The sequence below is a fragment of the Nicotiana tabacum genome, chromosome 1 (genome assembly GCF_000715075.1).
Source record: "Nicotiana tabacum cultivar K326 chromosome 1, ASM71507v2, whole genome shotgun sequence".
Taxonomy (NCBI): Eukaryota; Viridiplantae; Streptophyta; class Magnoliopsida; order Solanales; family Solanaceae; genus Nicotiana; species Nicotiana tabacum.
Window position 1 is genome coordinate 58596513 of NC_134080.1, and position 26774 is coordinate 58623286.

At 39.6% G+C, this 26774-nt stretch overlaps 1 long non-coding RNA gene across 1 annotated transcript; it reads left to right on the forward strand.

Annotated features, from left to right (window-relative positions):
• The first annotated feature begins 9544 nt into the window (after positions 1 to 9544).
• On the forward strand, positions 9545 to 12135 carry LOC142180043 (uncharacterized). Its single transcript, XR_012708328.1, has 2 exons — positions 9545 to 9940; positions 11390 to 12135. It is a non-coding gene; the product is annotated as an uncharacterized LOC142180043 (long non-coding RNA).
• Positions 12136 to 26774: the final 14639 nt, after the last annotated feature.

Below are 26774 nucleotides of genomic sequence, written 5' to 3' on the forward strand. Positions count from 1 at the left end.
AGGAACCTGACCTACTTGGACTATACTGCAAGCTTTAACGGATTCCAGCTAAAGGTGAACTGCTATAGCTTCAGGAGCTAGGAACCCACACAAGAACCTGATACTCTTGTGGTTTCCTCATAGTAGTACAAAGTCAATTGGACACAGCTGGAAATGAAGTGACTGATGGCACTGTTTCTACCGCACTGCACTGTCTCTAGCGCCCACTCATTCTCTAACCAAATAAAGTGCTCACATCATTTCAAGTGATATGATCAGGATGTACTTACAATGAGTTTTATACAAAACATCACTTGTAGGTTTCAGTTTCTCATTCAAGCTTCTTGCCAAAACAGAGAAATCAATCCTCTCAAGCTTGAAGAACAAAGTTGAACGCAACTACGGAACAATTCCTAAAAGATAGCTTGTTGTTGTCCTAGTTGAATTGTAACTTTGTTATTGTACTTGTTATATCTCCTAAACTGCTTACCTAGAAGCGTTTGATTAGGAATCCTCTTGTAAATCTGTAAACTCCTTGAGTTTATGTTGTGACTAGATTTAGTCACAAGCAAAAGTCTTTGTAATTGTAGAATTACAAAGTGTCTTATGGTAAAAGCATCACAAGTAAGAAAAAGCCTTTGTAACTAGGAAGTCACAAAGTGGTTTGTGGTAAGAGTACCACAAGTTAGTTGAGTAAATCCTTTGCAATAGGAGTCATTGCAAAGTGGCTTGTAATAGGTCCTTTACAAGTTAGTGAAGTTAAAATCCTACAGGTGTAGGTCGTGGTTTTTTGATCCCCTTGTGTGGGATTTTTCCACGTAAAAATCCTCTGCTTTATTTACATAATATTTTATTAGCATCTCAGCAGAATCTTATAGAGGACCAGGTACTCTACTGTTTGGCGGACTCATACAAACTAACAATTGGTATCAGAGCGGGTTTTTCCTATCAGGCTAACACCTAGGAAGGATCCTCATGGTTGTCCCACCAAATTTAGAAGAAGGTCAATCTACATATCGACCACCCAAGTTCAATGGACAATACTATGGGTGGTGGAAAGCAAAAATGCACGATTTTATCATGGCTGAGGATTGTGAGTTATAGGATATCATATGCGATGGTCCTTATGTTCCAACCAGAGTACTAGAGGAACTTCCATTTTCATGGCAAAAACCAGCAAAGAGTACACTGAAGCAGACAAGATAGCTGTGGGAGAAGAATTCTCGTGCCAAGAAAATTCTAGTATGTGGAATAGGACCTGAAGAGTACAATAGAATCTCCACCTGTGACACTGCCAAGGAGATATGGGAAGCTTTGCAAATAACTCATGAGGGAACTACACAAGTAAAACAGTCTAAGATTGACATGCTCACTACCAAGTATGAACTCTTCAAAAGGAGGGACGATGAATCCATTCAAAATATGCATACGAGATTCACTTCCATCATAAATGAGTTATAATCCCTTGATGAAATCATTCCCAGAAACAAGCTAGAGCTGACCGTAGAAGAGCTGATCAGAAACTTGAAGACCCATGAGTTGGAGAAAAAGATAAACAGTGAAAGAAGAAAATAAAAAAGAGGAAAGAACCTGGTATTTAAAGCTGATTACAATGATTCAAGTGAGAAAAACAGTGACATGGCTTACCTAACCAAAAGATTTCAGAAGATGGTCAGAAGAAATGGAAAAATGCTAAAAAGGGACATGTCTATCAGACCAAGAAACTATGATCTTTGTTATAGGTGTGGAAAGCCTGGACACTTCATGAAAGACTGTCCTCTCCTGAAGCAAGAATTCTCCAAGAACTATCATGAGAAAACAGCTAAGACGAACCTGGTTCCTGTCAAGGACTTCAAGAGAAAAAGATTTACTAACAACATGATGAGACATGCTCTTGCAACACGGGGGGATTCATCTAGTGAGTCTGAAGATGAATCTGATACTGGTGATAGTTCCATGATGGCAGTTGAAGGCGAAAAGACTGGATATGACTCTACTTTTACTTTGATGGCCCAATCAGATGATGATGAAGACAATGGCAACAAATAGGTAAACTTCAGGGATGTTCAGAGAAATCTGAAATCCTGTTCTCCAAAAAAACTCATTTCTTTAGCTGATGTATTAATCACTGCTTTTCATAGTCTTGTGGAGGATAGAGATTCTTTGACCTTAGAATTAGGAGAATCTGAACAAACTAGAGACGGCTTAGTGGCTGTAGTTACTGACCATAAGAAAACCATTGAAACCCTCAGAAAAGAAAAGAGTGATCTGTTGGCAGAAATTGCAGACCAAAGGGAAACAATAGTAAAACCATGGACTAAGTCAAAACGTGAAAGTTTTGGAAAGGGAAAGGAGATAGCAATTGAGGAACACATTAGGCTTGAAAATGAGGTGCTATGAGATTTAGGATGCGTGTTGAAATTGAGAAAAATGAGCTTCTCCAAACTAATCTGCAAAGAGTATAGAATGATCTTGAAAAGTCCCTAAAGTGGACCTGGTCCTTAGAAGCTACCACTGCCTTGCATACTAATGATTGTGAAAACAGGCAGGCAGCAGAGTTCCAAAGGGAGAAAACTTCTCACAACCCTCACAGTAAGTACGTCATTGTTTCCAATAACTGGACTTGTACCCGACGTGGGAACACTGGGCGCTTCAAGGAAGATGTCCAGGCCAAGAATCAATCAGTTCAAAAAAACAAAGTGTTTGCTGAAATGGTGACTACAAAAGAGGGACCAGATTTCACTCACAAAAAACGCACATTACCTGCATGGACTAAGAGAACTCTTATTCATCCTCTTGCTTGCTACAAGGGACCCAAACCTATTTGGGTTCCTAAAACTAACTCCTAATCTCTTGTGCATGGAACAATGAAAGGAAGCGGTCAACAATGGTTCATGGATAGTGGGTGTTCAAAACACATGACTGGGAACATCACAGACTTTCTTTCACTAAAAGCCTTGCAACCTTTGGCAATGGCAAAAAGGGGTACATTCTTGGAGTTGGAAAAGTCGATAAGTCACTCACTCATTCTATTGAAAATGTGTACTATGTAAATGGCCTTAAATACAGTCTCTTGGGTGTTTCTCAAATCTGTGATAAAAGAAACAAGGTGGAATTCTTATCCAAAATATGTACAATCACTAATCTTATGACCGGCGAAATAGTACTTATGGCCAAAAGATGCAAGAACATCTATGTCGCTGATTTCAAGTCCTTACAGAATGGTGATCTGAGTTGTCTGAAAGCTGTTGATGATAAAGCTGAACTATGGCATAGAAGATTGGGCCATGCAAGTTTTTCTCTTCCGAACAAACTAATTCGGAAGGACCTGGTCCATGGTCTGCCTATGTCACAATTCAAGATGCAAAAAAATCTGTAATGCATGTGCTAAAGGAAAACATGTGAAGTCCTCTTTTAAGCCTAAAAGGGATGTGAGCTCCTCAAAGCCGCTAGAGCTTCTGCATATGGATCTATGTGGACCTATGAGAGTGCAAAGCAGAGGAGGAAAAAGATACATTTTCGTGATAGTAGATGACTATTCTAGATTCACATGGACTCTGTTTCTCAAAACCAAAGATAAAACTGTTGAGGTATTTTTGGCATTTGTGAAGAAAATCTAGGTGAAGATGAAATCTAGAGTCACATACATTAGATTAGATCATGGGACAGAATTTGACAATGTCAAATTTGATGAATTTTGCACTGAAAATGGCATCACACACAACTTCTCAGCTCCCAGAACTTCCCAGCAAAATGGAGTAGTAGAAAGGAAGAACAGAACTTTGGAGGAAATGGAAAGAACAATGTTGATCGATAGTGGAATTGCTAAGAACTTCTGGGCTGAAACTGTTAATACTGCCGGCTACTTGGTAAAAAGATGCATGATCAGATCACTTTTGAACAAAACCCCGTATGAACTGTTAAATGGAAGGAAACCCAAGCTGACTCACCTAAGAACATTTGGGTGCAAATGCTATGTTCTCAACAATGGAAAGGATCAGCTTGGTAAATTTGATACCAATAGTGATGAAGGAATATTTCTGGGCTACTCCTCTCAAAGCAAGGCTTACAAGATATATAATAAGCGGACTCAATGTGTTGAGAAAAGTATTCATGTTATTTTTGATGAATCCTATCTATCATTTGAGAAGAGTGCTGAGGAAGATCAAGATGGAGAACCCTCACTTGTTCCTGGTGAAGTCATTAACATGACAAATGGAAAGGCATATATGATGAGTCAAGTAAAGGATCCAAATAAAGACAAAGCTGCTTCATCTTCAATAGAACCAAGCACTTCAATTACAACCACTGAAGTTGAAGAAAGAGTGGTAGATGCAGTTCAGGGGACTCCACTAGAACCTAAGAGAAGTATAGAGGAAAATCAGCCAAACATATCTTCCTCCTCTCAAAATGAACCTCAGGCGTCTAACTAGAGACACCAAAGCTCACACCCAATAGACAACATTATCACCCCTCTAGATTCCGGAGTACAAACCAGGTCAAGAGCCAGAAATTCACTTGCCTTCTCAACCTTTCTCTCCCAGATAGAACCCAAAAATATCAAGGAAGCCTTGAAATATGCAGATTGGATTACGGCCATACAAGATAAGCTACATCAGTTTGAGAGAAACAATGTGTGGTACTTGGTACCTATACCCCCAGATCAAACCATTATAGGAACCAGGTGGGTATTCAGAAACAAGCTCGATGAACATGGAATTACCACAAGGAATAAGGCCAGGCTAGTGGTTCAAGGCTACAATCAGGAGGAAGGGATTGACTATGATGAAACGTTTGCTCCAGTAGCTCGTATGGAAGCTATTCGAATTCTAATCGCTTTTGCATCTCATATGGAATTCACCTTGTTCCAAATGGATGTCAAGAGTGCATTCTTGAATGGACTCCTTAAGGAAGAAGTCTATGTGAAGCAACCCCCAGGGTTTGAATTTCATGAGCACCCTGAATATGTGTTTAAACTGGACAAAGCTCTGTACGGGTTAAAGCAGGCTCCTCAAGCTTGGATGAAAGATTGTCAAAGTTTCTCCTGGAAAATGGTTTTAAAAGAGGGAAAATTGATAACACTCTTTTCTTAAAGAAATGAGGAAGGAACTTGCTCATTGTTCAGGTTTATGTTGATGATATCATTTTTGGAGCAACAACTGATTCTCCGTGTGAAGAATTTGCAAAATTCATGGGAAGTGAATTTGAAATGAGCATGATAGGGGAACTGAACTTCTTCTTGGGTCTTCAAGTAAAACAGTCTCCAAAGGGTATATCCATTTGTCAGCAAAAATACATCAGGGAACTCTTGAAGAGGTTTGACATGGAAACATCAAAAGTGATAGACACTCTCATTGCTACTGCCACTTGACTGGACATGGATGAAACTGGATCTCCTGTGAATCAAACCATGTATAGAGGCATCATTGGGTCTCTCCTCTATCTCACTATCAACAAACTTGATATTGTTTTTAGTGTGGGGCTATGTGCAAGATTTCAATCAAATCCCAAGGAATCTCACTTGAAGGCTGCCAAAAGAATACTAAGATATCTCAAAGGAACACATGACCTGGTGCTGTATTATCCATCAGGTGACAGTTTTAATCTGATTGGGTATGCTGATGCAGATTATGCAGGTTATCTTGTGGACAGGAAAAACACTTTTGGAATGGCTCACTTCTTAGGTTCATGTCTTATCTCTTGGGGAACAAGGAAGCAAAATTCAGTGGCTCTTTCAATAGCCGAGGCTGAATATGTAGCTGCAGCATCCTGCTGTGCTTAGCTCTTATGGATCAAGCAGCAACTAGAGGACTTTGGGGTACTTACTGAGGGTGTGCCCCTTCTATGTGACAACACCAGTGCACTCAATATGGCCAAGAATCCAGTTCAACACATAAGGACAAAACATATCGACGTGAGGCATCATTTTCTGAGAGACAATGTAGAGAAAGGGCTGATATGTATGAAGTTCTACAACACAGAAGATCAAATAGCAGACATTTTCACCAAGGCACTAAGTAGGGAATGGTTTAAAAGAAACAGAATGAAGCTGGGGCTTTTAAAGCCCAATTGAGAACCTGATTCCTCTTTAGCTGGCTTTTACCTTCTAGAAATAACTGGCTCAAAGTGTTTTCTGGCCATGTCTAACTCACTTCAATACCGTTGCAGGTAAACACACATGATGAGTATAGAAGCGGTAGATGCAGTGCATGAATGATAAAAGATGATTGATTCTTTAAAAAAAAGGGTCTAGAACCTGGTTCTTGTACCAAAGGTTAGTAGTTCTGTGCATCCTTTAATGCACGTCTAAAAAAAGGTACAAAACACAACTGTCGTGTTATCAACTTTTCATATCCTGCTGTCACGTCTCTTCATTTCAAATCGTTCCATCTCCCTCTGAAACATTGTAATTCTCTATGCCTAACCGCCGTTTCAGAACCAGTGCCTATTCCTCTCTCTTTATAATTATCCTCTCCTTTTAAAACCCTCTTTTCTGCCCTTATTAACCTTAAGTCTTACACTAGAATCACCCAAAATGGATCATCACACCACTTCCTTCAATAGATGAGATGACTTCCAATCTCCCTGCCTCAGTTGTAACTACCACTGATCAATCTATGGAACCTTCCGCTTTCACTGAGACTTCCTCACCCTCTATTACTCCTGCTGCTACAATCACACCTCCCATAGTTTCCCAATCTCTTCCCAATTCAGAAACCCTTGAAACTACTGCTCCGTTCTCCCTATCGTCTGATGTTCCCACCAGTCAACCACTAAGTGGAGAACAAGGTCAAAATCCTGAGGTCACAAAGAGTTCTGCCATCGTTGCTACCGATTCCATGGTGGTGGAAGCACCGGTTGAGGAAGAGAAAAATGTTGTAACTGTGTTTGTGGTATCCACTGATGGTGTACTACATGAGATTACATCTCTTAAAAAACAGACACAAAGTGTGGAGGAAGAAGGGGCCATTGTAGCTGTTGACATGGATGCAGTAGCAGATACTACTGGGACATCCCATGAGGAAGCTAATCCCTCTTCGGAGGACCTAGGTTAGGGCTCTCATTCCCAGGACAGTATTGTTCCTGCATTCGATGTTGTGCCCCTGGAAATTCAAGCACCTGAAATGAGATCCAGTGATGAAGAAGACCTAAATAATGTGGCTCTTGATGCATTCATAAGTAAGCGGAGGGTTATGTCCACCCCTGAGTCTGAAATCAACGACCTACTACCAGGCTTCAAGTTAAAGTGGCCTACAATTCTGCTCTTCAAAAAAGCAAGAAGAGTAGTCAGAAGAAAAGAAGAAAGTTGGTAAAAGATGGTGTACTTGTAAGTGATGAGGCGATCCCTGTAGTCAAGGTGGAAGAGGAAACCCTAGATGAACCTGGTTCACTTGTTAGACGATCTTCGTAAAAAACAAATCCTACGTCAATAGAGAAAGGGTCAACATCTAAGTCTAAGATGAAAGAGGTGGTGAGTGAGTTTTCCATGTCTGATGAGGATGTCCTAGTCAAATCCAAGGGAAAAGGCAAAGTCGGTGGAGAAAAGTCCGGGAAACTCAAGTCTGAACCTTTTGAAGAACCTGTTTCTGTGAAGAAAATGAGAAGTGAAGTTAGCCTTGGCTCTGAGCGCCTGAGGCATCAAAATATTCTACTGGGTCGTACGTTTGACCCAGCAATATCTGAGATGGCTGGAATGCGCCAAGTTCTAGAAATGGTCGAGTTTCAACGTTGGGTGTATCTATTTCAAATTGATGCACCTAAGGTATATGAGGAGTAGGTACAAAGTTTCTTTGCTAGCCTCTTTCCAGTTGATACTGACTATATTTGTGCCTTGGTCAATGGGGTGGACATCATCTTTGATGTAAAGTTGCTTGGAGAGATTTTAAAATTCCTACAGCTGGTGTGTCCAGTGTAAGAGATATGTTTCAGTATAACTTCAGAAATGTAGTGGTAAAAGACAATGCTAACCAGAAAGGGGACCAGATCCATAAGAAAGCCCTACTCCCTGTTTACCAGTTGCTTTTTGAATTGGTTAACAAAGTTCTATTGCCTCGAGCTGAAAGGAGGTCAGTGACTTCTAAGTCTGACCTATTCTTGATAGAGCAACTGGACAATTTTACTCCTGTAAGTCTGCCTGCTATTATGATTGAACACATGCAAAAGGTTGCCACTTTCAAATATGGTAATCATGGCCTTCCCTATGGGTTCCTGCTGACTCCAGTGTTCATATTCTTTAAATTCCCACTGGGGACGGGCAAAGTGGGGACTAGGAAGCAGAACTTCTCATAGACGACTTTGGAAGAGTGCGAGTGTGTGGAAAAGTATGGGGGTAGGAAGTACATCAGCCGTTTCACAGCTTATAAATGCTCAAAATAGTGCAGCTGAGGAAATTCGTCGGTTGAAGGATGAAGTGGCTCGTTTGACTCAGGAGAATGCTGATCTGAGGGCGCAAGTAAAGAACCTGAAAGCAGAACTGCTCAATGAGCAAAAGTCGGCAAACTCCCGAATAGACCTCGTTCTCCAAACACTTGTTGTAGCTACCAAGCCTTTTACTCATAGTGCCCCCTAAGTACCCCTTAAGTGACCAGTTTCTGGATATGTTTGTTATGTTTTTTTTGATGTTTTGATAGCTGTTTTTTGTTTCCTTTTTTTGTGTGGTTGGGATGAAACACTATTGCTCCCGTTAACAAGTCCAATGTTGCCTCTCGCTTTTTCCAAGCAGAGGCATATTTAAAGCTTTATTAATATCAATCCTCATTTTATTATGTTAATACTCTCTTTCTGTGTTCTATCCTCTATCATGATTGTGTGCACATATGTGGCATGAGTTAGTTTAGCTGGACTTCTTTGTGCTGTTATTCTGTTTTTTTAATGATGCCAAAAAGGGGAAAATCAACTAAGGGGAAACACATGGGAATAAACTCAGGGGAACACATAGGGGAACTCATTATTACGATAAGGCATAGTTTCAGGGGGAACCCTATGACCCTGTATTTCCTTTGTTACTTAAACTAGTTCTTTATTGCTCTAAAACCACTCGATAATTGTTAAGTTTGTCATCATCAAAAAGAGGAAAATTTATAGGTTTTAAATATTCTTGCCTTATGTTTTGATGATCTAACAAACTATTACATCTCGCGTTTTCGTACGTTAAAAGTTTCGTCTTTAGTTAATTGACGTAGACTCGAGGATGAGATCATTTTGACGTTAACGTACTTACATTATTTATAACAAGCGATAAATAAGTGTTATGAAGGATAAAGGGGTACACGGATTAAAGAAAACGAGTTTCGTTGAAAGTGGCCAATTTGGAATAAAATACGGGTCGAGGGGTAATACCCGATAATTATAAACTAGTACCATGCAAGGTACCATATGACCACGGTAGAATAATATATAAAATATATATATGAAGTATATTAAAAAAATAAATAGAAGTTTATGTAATTTATGGTAACTTTTAAATTATGCGGGTAATTGATTAATTACCAAGTAACGGGACATTACCCAGTTAACTAATAAGTGGATAAAGATTACTAATCTTCACCCACCCTCCACGTGGCACAAGGCCACCAAATTAAAAGATGACTCATAATAAATTATACATAGGTGTCTACACCTAAGGAGTAAATAAAGTAACTTTATCAAAATAAGACTTCTTAGTCTTATCTCTTTGTTATCTGACATTGGTGGAATTCATTTTACCCAATGAAATTTCTAAAACTAAGTTAACAACAAAAGTCATGCATATCCAGAAAGTAAAGTTAAAGCTCACCAAAAGAGTAGCAGACTGAAGGCAAGTATTGAGAACCAAGGACATTAGAAAATAGAATCATTTTGTCCAAATATTCAATCCATAGCAAGGTTTCGATCAAATTCAGAAGCTGAAGCTTCATCCTCTCGTTCCAACGTATTTCACGGAAGCAGAAGCTTCACTTCGATCAAATAATTCAAGGAACAGGTATGTTAAGGCCCACCCTTCTTTCTTTTGGCATGGTCCAAATTATACTGAAGAAACGAGCAAATACACAATTTCCATAAATTACTCTATTCCTAGAAATAGTAAGGGTGTCTATATTCTTGATTCTCCATGAAAAATATTATATCTTCTGTTCATGGGTCTCAGAATAATACGTAATTGGAAAAGTTTATCCAGAAGGAATATTAAGATTATTACGTATTTTTCATGCATTTCACTCATTTATATATGTGCATTGACCCATGACCAGATGACGTTATATACGCGTATATATGTATATTATATTTATATGGTGTCACACCTCCTTTTTACTACCCAAAAGAGGGTATAAGGAGTTTTTCCAATTTTAGTAACAATCGAAACGAGATTATTTTATTTAAAATTCAGAGTTGCCACTTGGAATAATTTATGGTGTCCCAAGTCACCGGTTTTAAATCCCAAATCGAGGAAAGATTGACTCTATTTTACAGTCCGCGAACACAGAAATCCGGGTAAAGAATTCTGTTAACCCGGGAGAAGGTGTTAGGCATTCCCGGGTTCCGTGGTTCTAGCACGGTCGCTCAACTATTATTATTGGCCTATTTATCTGATTTTAAAACACTTTTAAACTTATGTGCATTTTTTAACTTTTAACCGCCTTTTAATAATTTAGGAAAATTCAAGGTCATTTAAAACACATCGTAAGCCAAGTTACATGAAATGCACCCGCGGTTCACGACACATTCTATTTAACCTTGTTGGAAATTAGAAATGGGTCACATGAAATGCACACCCGGCTTGAGATTTACATGTCGTGACCATGCCACGGGAACCGTACTCATGACCACGATAATTTATTATCGATCGCGCCTCAGGCAAGTTACAATGTTTAAAAATATTAACGGACTAAGCATGCTCCTAGCGTCATGAACAAGTAAATAAAATTAAACTGAGACCAAGATAATCACTTACATTAATCACCTAAAGTAAATTTTAGGCTTCTAAATTCGAAACCACACGGCCTAGATTATCTTTCAATTTCCGTATGCCCAAACCATAAAAATAATTTGAAATATATTATGGGAAGTTAATGGTAATGCTAAATATAGTTTGTTTCTTGAGCTAGCCGTTGAGTGTATCTTGTGATACCATCTAGATAACTCTTACTCTATAATGGAATTTATAAATAAATCAAAGTCTTTTTTTTGTAAACCATATGCAGTTGAAATAATAATGCAGCAAATAGGTCCCACTCATTGACGCTAACACTTACTTTTCTAGTATGAAATTCGGTGCATGCAGCGAAAACATTAAACATCTTTACATAATTATAAAATTAAGTCAACTGAACCCTATGAAGGAAATTAAAAAGAAAATATTTATAGCTTGATGAAATAACAACAAACAACAAAATGAAGCTAACCCAACTTCTGAATCCATGAAAAAATGAAGGCCAAATCGCAGAGGAAGAAAACAACTGACCGGATCAAAACCACGACGCCAACAGTTTATCTGAGAAGCGACAGTACAAACGAGTAGGGACAGCGAATCAAATCAGGACGACGAAAGGACCTCAAACGGAAACGAAGAGCTAACGACCTCAAAGAGATCTCCTGACCAGAAAATGGAATTCAAAAAAAAAACTTGTTTTGAAGAGCTGAAGCTTTGATGATCGGATTTATAGCTGCTCTTCAGAAAGATGAGTGTTAGCTCTGTCCATTGTTGCTGATAGCAGCGTCGTCACTCGCTGGTGGCCGATTCCGGCGAGGAAGCAGCGCGAGTGAAGGAGCAGAGGGGTCGAAGTTGGCAGTTGCGGCTGCTGAAGAAGATGAAGAACAAGAAAGTCGTTTGGTGATCTCTTCGTTGGGCTAGAATCCTCTAAAGTTTTCAGATTGTTCCACGGCTGAAGGGTCAAGGTGACGAAGGAATATGGGGCTATTTGTGTGTTAGAGAGGAAGATGGGGGGAGGGTGCTTATGGGTGTAACGGCTGCTCGAAAATGGGGGTTGAAGGCGCGTTTTTATGACTGCTTTGGTTGGGTTTGAAGGGGGTTCAGAGGTGTGAAAATAACTGGTTTTCAGCTGGGTTTCAGGCCGAGGGAAGTTGTTTTTGGACGAAGAAGATAGGTAGCAGCTGCTGCCTTTTTTTTTTTTGCATGAAGCAACAACGCTTTTTCTTTCTCTTTTGATGCTCTATTTTTTTGTATTTTTTCGTTTCTCAGCCCTTTTGTTCTTTTCTGTTCCAGATTTCTCGTTCTCTCCCCTCCGTAGGTGTGACTGTGTGTCCTTAATGTATAAAAAAATCTTGGGGAAAAAGAAAGACCCAATCTGTGGGACCCTCTCAAAGAAATGCAGTGTACGTAAGTCCTCTTGCATGCAAATTGATAAGGTTTGTTAGAGGGAATCTTTGTGAAAGTGAGGTGGCGATATCTTATTGGAGAAGAGGTAATCAAAATTTAATTAACAATGAAAGAATAGAGTAAAGGGCACGTGATAGGGAGGAAATGTTGAACTTTTCTTCTTATCTTTTTTTGAAAAATAAAATGCCAAGATTTTTTTTGTATTTTTTCCAAAAATAAAGCTAACTAGACAAAATATTAACTAGCTACAACAACAACAACAACAACAACAACAACAACTCAGTGTAATCCCACAAGTGGGGTTTGGGGAGGGTAATATGTACGCAGACCTTACCTCTACCCCGAGGGGCAGAGAGGCTGTTTCCAGGAGACCCTCGGCTCAAAGAGGCAACAAGAGACACTATATTAGTACTATCAATAGACTCATAATAAAACAACATAAAGTACCATAAAATCCATAACATAACATAAATACCATAAAAAACAAAGTAACAACAATATAAGAGATATAGGAAATACGAGAAAGATGTAAGGTATTAATACACATGAGATAAAGCCCATCATCAGTAGTTGATCAATAGCATCCTAAGACTACTTCCTAACTGGCTAGTCTCACTCTAGTGCGCTGTAACAAAGACATCACAATTTCCCTAACCTACCACCTTAATGCTCGATCTCCACAATTCCCTGTTTAGGGCCATGTCCTCAGTAACCCTAAGTCGCGCCATATCCTGCCTGATCACCTCTCCCCAATACTTCTTAGGTCTCCCCCTACCTCTCCTCGTACCCACCACCGCCAGTCGTTCACACCTTCTCACCAGTGCATCAGTGTTCCTCCTCTGAATGTGCCCGAACCATCTGAGTCTTGCTTCCCGCATCTTGTCCTCCATGGGGGCCACACCCACCTTCTCTCGAATATCTTCATTTCTAATCTTATCCTTCCTTGTATGCCCGCACATCCATCTCAACATCCTCATCTCTGCAACTTTCATCCTCTGGATGTGTGAGATCTTCACCGGTCAACACTCGGTCCCATACAACATAGCAGGCCTAACCACTGCCCTATAAAATTTACCTTTCAGTAACAGTGGCACTTTCTTGTCACACAGGACTCCCGTCGCTAACCTCCATTTCATCCACCCCACCCCTATACGGTGTGTGACATCCTCGTCGATCTCCCCGGACCCCTGAATAAACGACCCCAGGTACTTGAAACTACCCCTCTTAGGGATGACTTGAGAATCAAGCCTCACTTCCACTCCCGCTTCCGTCGGCTCTGCCCCAAATTTGCACTCAAGGTATTCCGTCTTCGTCCTGCTCAACCTGAAACCTTTGGACTCAAGGGTGTGTCTCCAAACCTCTAACCTCTCGCTGATGCCGCGTCGTGTCTCGTCGATTAGGACTATGTCATCAGCAAATAGCATGCACCATGGCACCTCCCCCTGAATATGATGCGTTATAGCATCCATCACCAGGGCAAATAGGAAAGGGCTGAACGCAGACCCTTGATGCAATCCCGTAATAACCGGAAAATAATCTGAATCGCCTCCTGCTGTCCTAACCCGAGTCTTAGCTCCATCATACATGTCCTTAATCGCCCTAATGTAGGCAACCGGGACCCCTTTAGCCTCTAAGCATCTCCACAAGACCTCCCTAGGAACCCTGTCGTACGCTTTCTCTAGATCGATAAATACCATGTGGAGATCCTTCTTCTTATCCCTGTATTGTTCCACTGTCCTCCTAATAAGGTGGATAGCTTCTGTGGTAGATCGCCCCGGCATGAACCCGAACTGGTTGTCTGAAATAGACACCGTCCTTCGCACTCTCATTTCTACCACTCTCTCCCAGACTTTCATGGTATGACTTAGTAATTTAATACCCCTATAGTTGTTACAGATCTGGATATCGCCTTTGTTCTTATACAACGGGACCATTGTACTCCACCTCCACTCTTCGGGCATCCTATTAGTCTTGGATATCACATTAAGCAACTTAGTAAGCCATTCCACGCCTGCTCTACCCACACACCTCCAAAGCTCAACCGGAATTTCATCTGGTCCGGTAGCTCTGCCCCTTCTCATCTTACGCATTGCCTCCATGACCTCATCGACCTCAATGTCCCGACAATCACTTAGTTCATGGGGGCTGTCAGCGTTCCTCAATTCACCTAGTACAATATCCTGATCCCCTTCCTCATTTAGAAGTTTATGAAAGTAGGTCTGCCATCTCCTCTTTATCTGGTCATCCCCCAACAAAACTTTGCCGTCCTCATCTTTTATGCACCTCACTTGGTCCAAATCCCGAGCCGTCCTCTCTCTCACCTTAGCGAGTCGGAGTAACTTCTTCTCCCCGCCTTTGTTCCCTAGTTCCTCATACAAACGAGCAAAAGCTGCCGTCTTTGCCTCCGTCACTGCCATCTTTGCCTCCTTCCTAGCTACCTTATATCTCGCAATGTTCGCTCTCTTCTCCTCCTCTCCAGTGCTCCCCACTAACCGCAGGTAAGCCACCTTCTTCGCTTCCACTTTACCTTGTACAACTGCATTCCACCACCAGTCTCCTTTGTGGCCACAAGTGCGGCCTGAAGATACCCCTAACACCTCTCTTGCCGCCTTCCTTATATAGTCCGCCGTCGTCGACCACATAGTGTTTGCGTCCCCACTACTTCTCCAAGCTCCCATTGCCGACAACCTTCCTTCCAACTCCTGGGCTTTAACCTTAGTCAAGGCGCCCCACCTAATCCTCGAGCGGCCTCGTACTGACCTCTGTTTCCTTCTTATCATAATACTAACGTCCATCACCAAGAGCCTATGTTGCGTTGCAAGGGTCTCACCTAGGATAACTTTGCAATCCTCGCACGACCTTCTGTCACATCTCCTAAGGAGGAGATAGTCAATTTGAGTCTTCGCCACCGAACTTTGGTAAGTAACCAAATGCTCCTCTCGCTTCGGAAAACTCGAGTTTGCAATCACTAGATCGAATGCCTTGGCAAAATCCAGCAGTGAGATGCCCCCTCCGTTCCGTTCCCCAAACCAAAGCCGCCATGCACCTCAGTATAACCACCTGCAGACGACCCAATATGACCATTGAAATCCCCTCCTATGAATAACCTCTCGGAAGGCGGAATACTACAAATAATGTCATCTAACCCTTCCCAAAACGCCTTTTAATCTCCTCATCACAACCTACTTGCGGTGCGTACGTGCTAACGACGTTTAAAGTACACTCACCCACCACCAATTTAATAGTCATTAGTCTATCATTCACACGCCTGACCTCTACCACCGACTCCTTAAGATGGCTATCTACTAGGATACCCACTCCATTCTTACCCCTCACGACTCCGGAGTACCACAACTTATACCCATCCGCGTTTCTCGCCCTCGATCCGACCCACCTAGTCTCCTGGACACACGCTATATTAATCTTCCTCTTCTGAAGGATCTTCGCCAACTCTATAGACTTACTCGTTAGCGAACCTATGTTCCATGACCCGATTCTCAACCTATAGGCTCCCTTGCCCACTCTACCTCCCCTGCCTCCCGACCCACCCCCTGACCCCGAGCCCACTCTTTGCCCCCCCCTCTGCCCCACCTGAGGACATGCCTTTAATCTATCATCCCAGACTGCCGCCACTACACCTACGACAGATCTACAAAAGACTCGCTAGTGCACCACGGACAACGAATCAAACTAGAAGGAAAGAAGTGACTACCTGTACACCTATTGAATGATTTAACTATTGTGAACTAAAGTAACATCAATTTAGCTAACACCAAAAGGAAAACAGTAGAACGGGAGGTACCAATTCCCGAGAACTAAACCTGTGTTGATTTGCAGCCCTCGATATACTTGCAAGCTCACGCAATGCTTCCCACCGCCCTTTGCTGATGCTCGTCCAGGTTGCTCTCCTTTGCTAGTGCTCGTGCGCCCAACTTGTCTCCAACCACTTTGAGAATTTCCCTGAAAACACAGAAAATACCACGACCCAAAGACCAACAAGGGCTATCACCGCTACCACTGGTGTAGCACCGAAAGTAACTAGCAGCCGAAATTAACTGAAGAAAAACAACAAGCAAGCTTCTGAAATAGGCGAGGAGATCCGGCTATTTCAGAAGTTCTCATATAAAAAAATCGGATAGGAGTGGAATTGACCAAATGCTCAGTTCTGAAACTTATGCAATATTAAAAGAAGATGGTTTATGCAAACTTATGGTTTGAACTTAATTAACAAACAAAAATTCCAAAAAAGAACCCAAAATCAGTAATGAACGAGTACCCAAGTAATAAAACCTTCAAAATGAGCAAGAAAACTCGATCCTACTAAACATCCCAGAAAGCTACACGATCTCGATGTGGAAAAACAACTTACAAACCCCTAATTTTTGGAATTAAAAAGCAATTGCAGCAACAGATTCTACTCAAATTATGAATATATAAAGCACAAAAAGCAGAATAAAAATGGAAATGGGTGTTACCCGGGGGGGTTAATACCTGCTAGCGGTTCGTGGGTAGAGAAGAAACGAACGAATGTAAGTGAATTAGAGACACTTACATACACGAATTAGAGAACCACTGCTTGATAACAACAAATTATTCCTCCTTATTTAACTATAATATCAAAACAAAATATTAACTAGCTAGAATAAGGGAAAATATTTTTGTAGATTTTTTAGATAAAATAAAGTAAAGAGAGCGATACTAAATCTAAACTAAATATTTACGCTAAAATATAAAAAATCTTGGGGAGGGTCAAAAATCACATGTCTACAGCTGCATCTCTTTGACTGAAAATACGAAGTATTTCCAGACAAAGAACGACTAGACATATTTTTTGACCCAATCCTTATTTAAAGAGACTAAAAGCTAAAAGAAAGAGGAATGTGATCGAGCCCTGGTATCTGAGCTGCCTATATATCCTTGGCTATAAAGGAATCAGGCCACATGTAGTTTAGAAGTGAGTGAGATGATGGGGTATACTGAGGTGGAGAGCCGGTCGAGGTGCCGTTCTGTCGAGGTTCCGGTCCGCGGTCCTGTTATTACATCAAAATCAAAAAAATGAAAAAGACTAACTAAGCCTGTCAACTATGAGTTACAAGATTCCTATCTATAAGTCTTCTGAACCTTGATCTTGAGTCTTTAATGGTTCTTCATGCTGACTTTAGATTTGAACCTTGGCGCTTGTTAGGTGTAGGTGCTAGTTCATTCTTCTTCAGCTTTTCGGATCAAAACCGGACACACCATGCTTGTGACTTCAGTCATGTCTTGAACAGCCCACATCTTTCATCAACTTCTGCATTTGGATTCACTTCTTGCCTTTATCTTTTTTTTTATTCTGGATTGTGACTAACTTCCGTTGATCATCTCGGACTGTTGACTTGCATTCTTGCTGCGAGTTTCTTTTGTTGCTGACTTGAATTGCATTCTGAAGTGAATTCCCTTATTCTCCAGGTAGGCGCCTGATTGCCAATACTCGAACTGTCTTCCTTCAAAACTTGGACTGCCTTCTCCTTGTTCTCCAGGTGGGCGCCTGATTGCCAATACTTGCACTGTTTTTCCTCGAAATCTGAACTGTCTTCCCTTTGTTCTCCAGGTGGGCGCCTGATTGCTGAACTTGAACCGTCTTCCTTTGAACATTGCTTCTTTCCCTTTGTTCTCCAGGTGGACGTCTGATTACCAACATTTGAATTGTCTTCCTTTCCTCTGAAACTTGAAGTATTTTCCCTTTGTTTTCTAGGTGGGCGCCTGATTGCTAAACTTGAACCGTCTTCCCTTGAACATTGTTGCTTTCCCTTTGTTCTCCAGGTGGGCGCCTGATTAGGGGTGTGCATTTGAATCGGTTTATCGATAAATCGAATCGATTATTTGTTATCGGTTTATTGATATCGGTTTATCGATTTCGATTTCGAAATTTTCCTTATCGAGTTATCGATTTCGATTTCGATTTTGTCCTCTTCGATTATCGGTTTATCGATAAACCGATAAGATATATTAATTTTTTTTTAAATCCTTATTCTATAATATCCTTTCCTTTACCCTAAGTCCTTAATCTTTCAATTCACTTTTCAGCTCTTGGTTGGTGTTTTCCAAATCAAACAAAGCATGTTCAACAAAAAAATTAAATCTTCATTCCACAATCACAAAATTATATAATGAAATTGAAGATATACAATAATCAGAACGGGTCAACTAAAAACAAAATGAAACCTATGCAACGGACTCCTCGAACTCAGAAGGTTCGGCATCTTTGCCTTTGTGAATCTTTTGCCTTGACGTGTACATCTTCACAGATCTAATCAATCAACTGATTCAGCTTTAAACCCAAAACCACTATAGAAACTAATCGACTAGGAAATAAAAATTCAAAAAAATGAATTTTTTCCCGGGAATTCTTAGGCTCTATCCTGATGATACAATATAGGAATGACTTCCAATCAAACAGGCATTGACATATACAGCTAGTTTACCAGCTTAATTAACTATTGTTCAGAAATATGCGCATTCTTCATTCGTTCTTTATTTATATTATATGGAATAGTACTCAGAAATATTAAGATAACACACTTGAGCTGATTCAAGTATTTCTAATCAAATAAGTAAAATGCATTTCTCAAGTATCTTATCCTTCGGTTTTTCGCGAATTTACTTACTTGTAAGACAGAGCTAATAAATTACTTTTAAGTAAGGGAAATTTGGCATACATTTGAAGAGAAATCAGTTTTCAGGAGGCAATGGAAGGAAGGAGAAGAGTAACTCTGAGTGTTCGGCAACGGCGGACAGATCTGTGAGTGTATTTAAAGCTCAAAGGAATGAAGTTCAAATTAATGGAAAATAGAATTAGCCGTGATGATGTAAATTTTTTATACCGTTGGAGTGTTGGTGGCATACATTTGATCCCTTACTTTAGTTTCGTTGCATGTGCTTGTTGACACAATTTTTATGTTATAAACGGTGTTCGTCTTATTTTAGCTTCTTTTTGTCATATTAGTTAGGCGTGTTTATAGCAATATACTTTCCGTGGAATCCCGCAATTTTTTTATTGGTGTAATCGATAACCGAATCGATAAGCCCCAAAAATCGATAAATCGAAATCGAAAAAATCAAAACCTTATTGAAACGATAACGATAAGCATATGTACAAATCGATAATCGATAAGTAATGTTCGATAAGGGTCAAAATTGAATCGATAAATCGAATGCACACCCCTACGCCTGATTACCAACATTTGAATTATATTCCTTCCCTCTGAAACTTGAATTATTTTCCCTTTGTTTTCCAGGTGGGCGCCTGACTGCTAAACTCGACCCGCTTTCCTTTGAAACCGTTTTCCCTTGAAACTTGAACTGTCTTTCCTTGTTCTCCAAGTGGGCGCCTAATTACAACACAACAGACAAAACAAAAGAAATTTTTCTGCCCCAGTTTGCACTAGGAAGATTTGTGAGTTGTTAGTAGAACTATAAATCACCTACGCTACTGATGAAGGATGCAATGATGAGAGTAAAATTAATGACTCGACTAGGATGTGCGTCTCCTAAACGTGATTGAACTTGCGGAAAACTATAAACTAAGCTTGACTAAAGTAAAGACTGACCCTATTTTCCGGGCGGGATCCCTGGTTTCAAGAAAACTAGACATTGATAACTTAAAAAAAAACTAAAAATTGACCCCTCTTTTTTTTTCAAATTCAGACTTCCCTTTTTTTTAAAATTATTATCCCAGGAGAAAATTCATCAGACTAGGTTTTCTATCTTAGGGGAAAGATTCATCAAACTAAGATTTTGATCCTAGGAGAAAATTCATCAGACTAGGCCTCTTTTCTACTTCTTTTTTGGTATCTTAGGAGAAAGATTCATCAGACTAAGATTTTGATCCTAGGAGAAAGTTCATCAGACTAGGTCTTCTATCTTAGGAGAAAAATTCATCAGACTAAGATTGCGATCCTAGGAGAAAGTTCATCAGACTAGGTTCCCTTTTTTGTTATCTTAGGAGAAAGATTCATCGGACTAAGATTTATATCCTAGGAGAAAGTTCATCAGACTAGGTCTTCTATCTTAGGAGAAAAATTCATCAGACTAAGATTTTGATCCTAGGAGAAAATTCATCAGACTAGGTCTTTTTTTTTGGTATCTTAGGAGAAAGATTCATCAAACTAAGATTTCTATCATAGGAGAAAGTTCATCAGACTAGGTCTTCTATCTTAGTAGAAAGATTCATCACACTAAGATTTTGATCCGAGGAGAAAGTTCATCAGACTAGGTCCCTTTTGTTATCTTAGGAGAAAGATTCATCAGACTAAGATTTTCTATCCTAGGAGAAAATTCATCAGACTAAGTTTTCTATCTAAGGAGAAAGATTCATTAGACTAAAATTTTATTGGGAGAAAATCCATCAGACTAGGACTTTTATCCTAGGAGGAAAAAATATGAAGATCAATGACAAGATTTTATGCACAATAGCAAGGCAAATAAAGCCAAAGATTTGAGAAACTTCCCTTTGTCGGCTCTTCTCTTCTTTTCTTTTCCTTCTCTTTTTTTTTTTGTTTTTTTTTCTTCTTTTTTTTCTTTTTTTTTTGAACCACTTTCCTTGCACTGATTTGTTCCTGTTTCACACAAAGAAAAAATTTGTCAGTTTTGAAAATGGTGGTCGATTTGTGCCTTGGGTCTTGAGCAACTTGGCTTCTGCTCAATCAGCTTGAGTTGGTCTCAAAAGACTTTCGTTCTGTACCAACTCTGATTGTTTTACACCCAGTACCATTTGTATTTGTAGCTCAAACAACTTTATCCCAACTGGAGATCTTTGCTTAGGTGACCTTTTCAGATATCTTGACTGACTTCCTGCTTTTGAGCAATTTGTCTGTCAGAGAGAATCACAAATTGTCTTTGCTTGCATCAAGTAGGCTGACAAGAGTCTTTTGGGGAAGCTTTTGCATGAATCCTCTAGGTATATTGACATTAACAACTGAGTGTGCTGGCCAAATTTACTTTACACAACTGAAAAGCTGGTAGTAGATTTTGAAATCATTTCTTGCTTGTTTTGACAAGGACTGATTCAGAGTGAAGGACACAATGATACAAAAAAATAAGTATTAACAAGAAATGCCCCTGTCGGAAGGACAGAAGTAAGAGTTTTTTTTTCGTTTTTTTTCTCTTTTTTTCTTTTTTTTCAATAACTAGCCTTAATGGTCATGACATGCATTTTGGACTCAACGGCCTGATCTATCAAGCTAATCCAATCTTCCTTTTTGCCATTCTTATGACCTTTGAAGTCGGGCTTATTCGTGCCAATCCTTTGCATCATCTTCACGACTCACTTTCGACTAGTGGTGCCCCGAGGGGTTTTTACTAATAAGTCTCTCTCATTTGTTCATCTCTACTTACCGTCGCCTTACAGTGCCCGTGAAGGTTTTCACTAGTAAGACTCTCACATTTTTTCATTTTCTCTCTTTTTTTTCTGTTGCTTTCTTGAGCAACTTGACAGTGTTCTATGTCGTGTGACAACCGTTGCTCATTGCATGTTTCTCTGGGCATTCTTGAAGGCATATCGGGAGGTCTTTATTAGGAAGGATTTTGGATAGGGCTAGAAAAAAAGGACGTCATAAAGGCTCAAAATAGACTCAAAGTAAAGGGGGTTGTGGACTTACAACTCTTGGAATCGACTCTTTCAAAGGTGAAATACAATCTCTGCCCCAGTTTCAGCTATTGGGGATTTTTGGGATTTTTCTTTTTTTTTTCTTTTCTTTTTTTTTCCTCTTTTTTTTGAATTCTTATTTGGTTGGACCGAACTGTGAGGCTACCTACGTATCCTTTTTTTTTTTAAAAAAGGAATCAGGTCTAACGTAGTTCAAACATCTGTCCTAACTGTTTTTCCATCTTTCTTTCTGTTTTCTTTTTTCTTTCTTTTTTTTCTTTTTTTTTTCAAAACAAATTGCCCCAGCTTCTATTTTCTGGGGGCATGGACCTTTGACTATTCTTTCTTCTTCTATTTTTTTTAATTATTTGAACTTTCTAAGAGTTGCCCCAGTTTGTACTCTTGGGACACAAACTTTTCTTTTCTTTTTCTTTTTTCTTTTTTTTTCATTTTTTTGACTCTTGACTCTAAACTTGATTTCAGAAGAGGGTGGTCAAAGAAAATAACACATGCTCAAAAGGGGTAACAAAGGGTATAAAGTGTTTGGATAGCAGAAAAAGGGCCTCTCAGCCTCGAGAACGCCAAACATATTATCCTTTTGCGATCACAACATTGACGAACATGTCTATCTTCTTGTGTGTCGTGGTCACAAGACACTTTCCATCCCTTAATGTCAAACTTCCAACAAATTTCAATTGATTCTTTTTTAAAAATGTCTTTTTCTCGGCTATCCAATTCAAGATTATATCAGTTTTCTAAGATCTGACCAAAAATTCCGCATGCATGTCATGTCACTAGAACTAGCGGCGAAAGAACTAAGCATGGAATTACACAAAAGGACAAACTGTATTTTATTGAATAAAAGATGAAAGGGTTTGACAACAAGACAAACATCCTAAGATCTGAGTTACAACCCTAAAATAACCCAGATAATAAAAGCAGCAACAAAACAGACAGACATGACTCATACAAATAGAATAGAAGGATAGAAGGGTTTGACTCAATAAAACAAATAAAATCTGGATCACAACCCTGAAATAACCCAAATAACAAAAAAAACATTTAAACAAGCTACCAAGATTCCTTCCGAGTGAGGAGAGAATGACTTTTCAATTGCTAAGCTTGACATTTAGCCACAAACTTGCTCATCAGAATCACCATGGCCTTCTCCAATTTCAGTCGGCAAGTTCCCGAGAGGATTCTCGTACTCCATGTCACCAGGCATCATCCCCACAAAGTGTGCATCAATATGTGCAGGTAAATGATTCTGCGTGATATTCTAGGTGTCATTATATTGGATCACAATTAGCTTTTCCTGCATCATCCTTTCTATTTCTCTTTTCAAATCCCGACAACTTTCAACATTGTGCCCCTGGGCATTGGAATGATATTCACACACCTTTTAGAAGGGTCGAAGCTTCTTGCACGTGGGTCCATATGATTTGGAGGAATGGGTGCAATCATGTCATAATGCTTTAACTTCTCGAATAAGCTTGCATAAGACTCTCCTATTGGTGTAAAATTATCTTTTAACCTTTGTTCCCTTCTATACCCCTGGCTTGGATGTAGATTATAGGGCACTTGAAAATTTTGTAGAGGCTGGTGGAGATTTTGCGGTGCTCATGCTCGCCTTCTAGGGTGTTTTGGTGGCTAGACAACATATTGAGGTGGAGCAATAGAGTATTATGAGTTCTGAGGTGGATAGTAGTGCTTAGGAACATCATCGGAAAACAGACAAGGCTGGTCATACCTTCGAGATGCTCTCCTAGGACTTCTTCTCGACCCTGATGTCATCATGATTTCTTCATCCTTCTCATTCGTGTCACTAAAATTATCAGATTCAATTTGGACAGCCTGAGTTGCGGCTTTGAGAACTGCTTGACTTATAATTCTGCTTGTCTTAAGACCATTATCAACCATTTCCCCCATTTTGATCGCTTTCAAGAAGGATTTACCCACTGTGAACATCATGTTTTGAAAATAATCTGGCTCTTGAGCCTGAAGAAAGACAGTGATTAGCTTGTGGTCGTCCATGGGTGGCTTAACTCTAGCTGCTTTCTCTCTCCATTTAATGACATATTCCCTAAAACTTTCAGTTGGTTTCTTCTTCAGGTTTGAAAGGGAATTGTGGTTTGGGGTGATGTCGATGTTGTATTGGAACTGTTTGACAATGGACTGAGCCATGTCATCCCATACATACCAGCGAGATATGTCTTGATCTATAAACCATTCGGAGGCTACCCCCGTAAGGCTTTCTCCAAAATAAGCCATCAATAATTCTTCCTTTCCTCCCGCACCTCTTAGTTGATTGCAATACCTTTTTAGGTAGGCTATGGGGTCTCCATGTCCATCATACTTTTCAAATTTGGGAGTCTTGAAACCAGGTGGCAAGTGGACATCGGGGAACATACATAGATTATTGAAGGCAGTACTCTTCTGACTTGCCAACCCTTGCATGTTTTTCAATTGTCGTTCTAAGATATTCACTCTTTAGGTCATTTCTTCCTGTGCCATCTTTCGGGCAGGCTTCTCAATGTTTGCCGGAAGATCAAACAAGTACGAGTGGTACTGCTCTTGCTGGGTAGAAAATTGTGACTCATGAGTTTTCCTCTGCACCACCGTCGGTTATGGGATGGTAAAAACGAGCATAACAGTAGTGGTTGTTTGATTGGTTGTCAATGGAAAACTTTGAGAGCATGAAACAGAAGTTCCAGCAGTAGTCGTACAGTTAGGATAAGGACTAAACCTAGGTGGATAAGATTGATTAGACAATGAGACCGGAATGGCAGTAGTTGAGATGGGTGTGAACTCTGGAAAACCATGAGAAGAAAAGGGAGGTCCTTGACTATTGGCCCATGCTTGACACATTTCAGTAATTTTGTGTTTCAGTACTCTATTTTCCTCAACCAAAGTAGACTCTTGTTGAACCCTTTGACCCTGAATCTCTTGAGCATTTGTAACAGCTTCGATGTCAGTTGTCAATGATATGTTTCCCTTGGATCTTGTGTTGTCAGTTTACCACAAACCAATCACCTTAAACTTTCTTCACAATTCAAAATAAGAGACACGTTAGAATGGACTTAGTCGGTCCTTATTATTATTATCATTCTTCCTCTTTTCTTTTTCACTTATCTTTTTCATTTTTTTTTCATTTTTTCTCATTTTTCTTTTCAATGGTTGATCGAACCTAATGTGGGTTGCCTACGTATCATGTGGGAACATGAATCAGATCTTGCGTAGTTCGGGAAGATCAGAAATAAAGTAAATAACCTAACTCTTTTTTTTTCAATTTTGCATTTTTTTGTCTTTTAAATTTCCGAAAGAAAGACTTATAAAGAATAAAGAAAATATTTTTGGATTTTGATTTTTTTTTTGTTGAGAAATTTGAAAAGAAAGACTTATAAAGAAGAAATAAATTATCTTTGAATTTTTGGACTTTTATGTTAAAATTATGAAAGAAAGACTTCTAAAGAAAATATTTTTGAATCTTGAATTTTCTTTTCACTTTTCGAAAGAAAAACTTCTAAAGAAGAATGAAAATATTTTTGGATTTTTAGAAGAAATTAAAAAATATATTTTTGGATTTTTTTTAAAAAAATTAGGGTCTTAAAGAAAGACTTTTCTAAAGAAGGAAGTAAATGAAAATATTTTTGGATTTTTTGAAAATTGGGGTCTTAAAGAAAGACTTTCTAAAGAAGGAAGTAAAGGAAAATATTTTTGGATTTTTTTGAAAATTGTGGGCCAGAACCGATGAGGTTTGCCTACGTATCTCACATCCGGTAAGAATCAGACCCGCGTAGTTCGTCCGTTTTGACGGAACAGGAAAAACACGACTTATTTTGAAATGACTTTTCTTTTTCTATTTTTCAAAATTTCGGCAGAGTTTCAGGATATTTCAAATACCTACATCTCACTCTCTTTTCTTTTCTTTTATTTTTTTTTGATTTTGATCTTTTTCTCTCTTTTTTTCCATTTTCTTTCCCTATTCTAGAAGCTAGTCAATATGTAAGCCGAAAAAGATAGATACGCAAATAGCATGTAAGATGTCTCAGGATGGTCTTTTAATTTGGGTACACTTGTCCTAGACGGACCCAACCCCTGTGTTGAGTCCCCAAAGTCAAATGCATGTGATGCAAACAAGCGTTCCTACTAGGAATCCGGCATGGTGCTATGTTATTCTAGGTTTAAAAAAAATCTGGGTTATTTGTTCTAGACCTGGCTTACCCGATCGGATAGCTCGAGCCGAGGGGGGCAGCGTACCAGGAATACAGAAGCTTCATCGGCTTTGCAACTTGTCCGAACCTCGTTCTAAAATTGGGATATGACTCTAACAGAAGAGAAGTCACACGAAGTGCACACTTCCCAGATGATTTAGAAGACTCAGAGAGAAGAGGGTTTCATAACAATTTATATATACAGTTCAAACAATATCAAAGATGTAAAAAGCGACATTTAGCACATTAGGCTCAAACACGTAATATCAGGCAATCATGAAAGCCAATCATAACAGCTATTCTAAGCTCGAATTCTTGAACCCTGAACTAGAAGTACTGGGTTCTTGTCCCCAACAGAGTCGCCAGAGCTGTCACACCTCCTTTTTACTACCCCAAAAGGGGATATAAAGGAGTTTTTCCAATTTAAGTGACAATCGAAACAGGATTATTTTATTTAAAATTCAGAGTCGCCACTTGGGATAATTTATGGTGTCCCAAGTCACCGGTTTTAAATCCCGAATCGAGGGAAGATTGATTCTGCTTTACAGTCCGCGAACACAGAAATCCGGGTAAGGAATTCTGTTAACCCAGAAGAAGGTGTTAGGCATTCCCGAGTTCCGTGGTTCTAGCACGGTCGCTC